This window comes from Brassica oleracea, chromosome C5, assembly GCF_000695525.1.
Source record: "Brassica oleracea var. oleracea cultivar TO1000 chromosome C5, BOL, whole genome shotgun sequence".
NCBI classification, from domain to species: domain Eukaryota; kingdom Viridiplantae; phylum Streptophyta; class Magnoliopsida; order Brassicales; family Brassicaceae; genus Brassica; species Brassica oleracea.
The window spans coordinates 28,985,838-28,991,950 of record NC_027752.1 but is presented as its reverse complement, the minus strand read 5'-3'; positions in this window follow the sequence as shown (position 1 = coordinate 28,991,950).

The following is a 6,113-nucleotide window of genomic DNA, read 5'->3' as shown; positions in this document are numbered from 1 at the left end:
AATAACTAAATTCAAATATATACATAATTTTGTACATGAGTAACATAAATTTGACATAAAAATAAATTAAATTTCAAATAATTAATTACTTATTGTATTACCAATTATTTTATACGAACTAAAAACATAGTTAATACAAATAGTAAGATATAAAATCAATACTCCTTTTAACATTTAATAGATGTTTAAGCATAGATTTTTGTTGTCCAAAAATATATATAATTAATAATTTTAACTTTTTAAATAATAGAGTATGAGTACAAGATAAGATTAACACTGAAATACAAAAAAAACACAAAAATAATTAATAGTTGAATGTATTACTAATCATTTCTTTGTGTTAAACATACATTCAACACGATAATAATACAACAAAAATCTAATAACATTGACCATAATTTATAAAACATAGTAAATACCAATAATTTATAAGTTAATAATGATTTTACAAGTTAAAATAAACACCCGCACGGGCGTGCGGGTGAAGCTCTAGTATTTCATTATAAGTAACATCAAAAATTTCCCACTCTCCAATTTGTTTTTGTTTTGTTGCTGGGAGAAACATCTTGGGCTTTCGAAGCTTCGAGCCAAGAATGAGTGCCGTAGGGATGGATATTTCGGTTTAAATTCGTGTTCGTTTTAGGTAAGATTCGATCCGGTTTATATGGGTCTAAAGATTTTTAATCAACGTCAACCGAAATTAATTTGGTTTGATTTGTGTTCGATTTGATTCGGGTTTAGTTCATTTTGGTTTCTGTTTTGTTTGTTTTTAGTTCGGCTTTGTATTTGTTCGGTTTTATTTAGTTTTGTTTGTCTTTGTTTAGTTAAGCCGAGTTGATTTTTAAGTTATGTTCTGATTTATATTATAAAAATATAATTTATAAAAATAAATCATCATTACAAAAAAAATATTTTCTTCATATTTAAAAGTAAATCTAAACATCACAATAAAAATGTACAAGATATAATCCACTAATTTTATATTTTTATCTTCAAACCTGATATTAATATAATAGATAATTGTTTTTGGTTTTGATATTAATGTATATGATTTAATTATTTTATTTTATTTTAATTGTATTTTTGCTATTTATTTATACGTAAAATTTATAAAAATATGTTAAATTGTTTAAATTAAATATTTAAATCTTAATATTATTTGTACATTTAGTTATTCTAATTAAAGCAACACTTTAGTTTTTCGGTTCGATTCAATTTAAAACTAAACCAAACCGAACCATTTGAATTGATAAAATCTTTAAATAAATGAGTTTGCGTATTTTTGGTTTGGTTTGCATTCGGCTAAATTCTTTTGGTTTGGTTTTCTGCCACTCCACTCAACAAAGGTGGAGGGGAGTCTAGAGAGTAAAGAGAAATATAATGCAAAACTATATATTAAAAAGGACAAAACTTAGGTTCATCTCCTAGGGTGAACCTTTAATTTTACCATCCCTCTTATAACCAATGAAATTGTCAGCTAGATTATTAATATATATATATATATATATATTTTTTTTTTAAAAAAAAAAATCAAAAATAATTGAAAAAAGAAAATGATGCCACTAACAAAACCCTAAACCTAAACTCTAAACCCTAAATCCTAAACCTAATCTCTAAACCCTAAATCCTAAACTTAAACACTAAACTCTAAATCCTAAACTCAAACTCTAAACCCTAAATCCTAAACCTAATCTCTAAACCCTAAATCCTAAACTTAAACACTAAACTCTAAATCCTAAACTCAAACTCTAAACCCTAAATCCTAAACCCAAACTCTAAATCCTAAACCCAAACTCTAGATCATAAACCCATACCATATACCCTAAACCCAAATCCTAAACCATAAACCGTAAACCCAAACCTTATATCCTAAACCTGAATCCTACACCCTAAACCCAAGCCGTAAACCCTAAACCCAAAAAGTTTGAATTTGGGTTCGAGGTTTACAGTTTGGTTTAGGGTCTAGGATTTGAGTTTGGGTTTAGAGTTTACGGTTTGGGTTTAGGGTTTAGGATTTGGGTTTAGTGTTTAGGATTTGGATTTATAGTATAGGGTTTTGGGTTTAGGGTTTACTATTTGGATTTAGGGTTTACTATTTGGATTTAATATTTAGAGTTTAGATTTAGGGTTTAGAATTTAAGATTTAGGGTTTTGTTAGGATTCATTTTTTTTCAACTATTTTAAATTGTTTAAATATTAATATTTTTTTATTAATTTTCTAGGTGATACTTTGATTGGTGGTAAGAGAGGTGGTGAATTTAAAAGTTCATATCATATGGGGTGAACCTAAGTTTTGTCGTATTATAAATAAAGGGACATTACACTAAAGATGTCCGTATGAATTGAAAATTTTGAAGTTTCAACTAGAGCATTGCTATTACAAAGGTTTTCAAAATTGAGTATATATACATATATATCTTTTTGTGTGCACCAGTTGAGTAAATATCTCACTCTATACTCATGTAAGAATATCTCAAAATTTATAAAAAATACTTTGTATTTTTTTTTTGTATAGGTATCTCAATATTTTATATACTAGTTTAATTATGTATAATTTATTTTCTTGATTAGAGTGAAAGATTCATTTTTGAAAATCTTTCCGATCTTAAGATGATGATATTAGCTAAATATAATTAAGTATCGTGGTTGTTATAAAAGATTGCCATTCAAAATAATGAAATTTTACACCTTCTATTTAAATTAAATGTGTTGGTGATTATTTTTCAAACAAGTTATTATTTCAGGTTTTGAATGTAAATTTTTAAATATTGTAGAATTTCATCTCAATGTATTCTCCTTTTAGAAATAGTAGTTTTTAATATCCTTTCCTAATGTATGTAGGAAAAAATTAGGCAATATCGATTATATTTCACTGGATTAATAAATATATATTGTAATACAGAAAATATCTTATAGGCCATGTTCGAAATTTCGCTAGGCCCGACTCGGGCGGACGGTCCGGGCCTAGCGATTTAACAAAAACCCGGGAATAAATCGGGGAGTACTCGGAGATTTTTTAAAGGGTTTTATCGTATATTAGGGGTATATATTTTATAATTTGAGCAATAACAATGAAGTTCCATTAGTGTAGTGGTTGGAAACTACTGACCAAACTTTCTCTGCGTGGGTTCGAAGTCCAAAACACAATATTTTGTTCTTTTTTATGGGTTTCTAATTAGGGGCACGAGAATAATTTCGAATCTGTCTTCTTCCCTGCGAATTGTGCAACCCTAAAACACAGCAGCCGACTGTATTTAGCTTTGGTTTCAATGTTTTAACATTTTTTCCACGAGATTTGACTATATTTTGATGATTTGTCACATAACTCGCCGTGTTTTTGCAATTTAACAGCCAAAACGGGATAATAACGTGACTCCGCGTTATGTTCCCGAACAGGTCCATTTCGCCACGGTCAAGCTCCGATGTACGTATTTGCGGCTGTGTTCTCGGCAATCCGGCCGCGTTTTTGAACATGGCTTATAGGAAATTTTGTATAAAAATGAAAATATAATCTACATTATAATGAGGCACTTTGCTCACTACTCAGTGCGCCATGTCAGCATTTTGTCGGCCTCACTTTTAAAAAGTGTGAAAAAGTATTAAGCCCGTGCTTCGAACCCGGGTTATTGAGATATAACCACCAACATTTATACCACTAAACTAAAAGAGACTTTGTACATTGATAGCCGAAACTAATATATATTTATGAAGGTCGGAAGCCCTTACTTCTTCTGCTTCCTTCTGAGGGCCGGACTTACAAGTGTATTATATGTTTTATTTTTAAATGAGATTCATCACGTTATATAAAAAAGGCTCAAATTTGCAAAAATTATAGTTTTTCCATATTGTAAATTGTCTTCGTTTAACATGAGTTAGGGTTCTTTTCATCATTGTCTCAAATAAGTCTGAGTTACAAAGTTGCGCCGTGTGTCTATTTGTAATCTATTTTTTCACTGGTGAACTCTTCTTCTCCCCATCTTAAATCGCTTGATCATAAATGTTCCTGATTTGTAGCCCCTCCATAAACCCTATATATATGATTCTCATCTTTGATGAACCCAATCTGCATCTACACAAAAGTCATTGATTCCTTTTAGCTTTAACGATCTTCTAGAAAATGTCTCTCTCTGCCTCTCCAGTTCCTCAAACCGGCGTCCCCAGCGTCCGTCATTCACCTTCTAGTCTCTCCGTCTTGGTCGTAGTAGTCAGAGCATAGCCTCTGGCCTCCTCCGCTTCTGGAATTCCCTGAACTTCAAGAAAGACAGTGAGTTTATGGGAATCACGATTCTCTTCCTTGATGAAAAGGTAAGTTAATCTTCTATCTATCACATTTATTTAACATAATTGTTTTAATTGATTTCCTGATTCTTTTTTTTAATAATATTATTTGCAGATTCCATGATTCACGGGTTTATTCCCGCCGGACGTGCTAATCATTACAAACCATCTTTGAAAGCCGGTTCTATTGTGAAAGTTAATCGTTTTGAGGTTGCTAGGTGCTCAAGCATGTACAAGATAACTGATCATCCATTCCTTATTTGTTTCATCTCACCAACCATTATTGATGAAGTCATCACGGGTGCTCCTGAGATCAATCTTCAGTCATGTTAGACTGTTCGACAATCTTCAAGTGATTGCGAACACAAACCTAGAACTCCCATGTATATTATCATATTGCATCTGGGTTTATATTATTTTTCGATATCATAACTAATATTTAAACTCGCAGATGTGGTCGGGCAAATCTGTTCTATCGAGGGCTATGACCTCACCAAAGAAACAACTCGAGTCGTTATCCGTCTCTTCATTGATCCATAAGAAACAATCAAAACACATTCCTTTATATTGCTGTCTATATTGTGCTAACATCAATAAACAAAAATATTTTCTACCCAATATATGTGGTCGTCTATTTATCTCCCTTACTTATCAAACTATTTTACACAAACCTTTAATTTACAGCTTAAAAGAAACCACAATAACCCAAACAATTAAAATACCAACAACTAGAATCCCAAAAAGACAGAATCATTAATGATCACCTCTTTTTTTGTCTAATCGTACAAATAAACTTCAAAACAAATATACCAAACCAATCACCTCAACTAAAACTCAACGATACAATACATTGAGTCAGCTAAACAAATACAATCTACACGTCCAAGTATTTAACAATTTACAAACTTACTTTCGCATATGCTTACGAAGAAGACGAAGACGACAACTAAGATCAGTGAAATTACCTAAACAAAAAAGAAGAGTAAGTTAGAAATTCTGATAAATACAACTAACAATGATTTTTGTTTACATATTACCCATCAAATAAAAGAGAAACAAACACATCCACACCATAAGATACAAGAGACAATCCCGACAGACACAAAGGCGGCAACAACATCTCCAGCTACTCACTCCTTTTGTCTTATGAAAATAGCTTACATGCCCAATGTCAACATGACAATGCTATTGTCTTCTTATGAGAAATACATAAATTCTTTTAAAACCCATTAAGGCCTAAATATTCAGAATTGTCACTCATTTTATAGTTATTTCTACAAGTTTTCATGTATTTGTTTTAAATGTCTGGTAAAAGCAACAAGTTTAAAACTAAAAAAACATATAACAAACATAATAAGGATAATAAAAATTATTACTTAATACACACAACTTACATAACTAAACTAGAGAAAAAATATCCAGAAACAAAAAGTACTCTCAACAATCTTAATATAATTTATGTACTCTCAACAGTACAAGAAACAAATCAAAAAGACAAACAAACAATAAGTCTCAGTGACACAGCAAGCAATACCACAAACTATATCAATCACATTACTAACAGAGTTTAGTCCTTCAATAATGGAGAACAATGCATACACAGTTCGTCATCACAACTCTAACCTTATAACAATAAAAAAATTTGAAAGACAATGATGAACCCAAAACGCAAAATTCACAACTACAATAACCCTAACAAATATTGAGATGAAACAAGAACTTTGTTCACAACTCCACGTTTGCGCGGATGCAATGCCCTTAGTTATCAATAATACTAGGGTTGGACTTGTCTAATAACATTTAAAAAAAATATAGCATTTAAAGCAAGAAGAGAT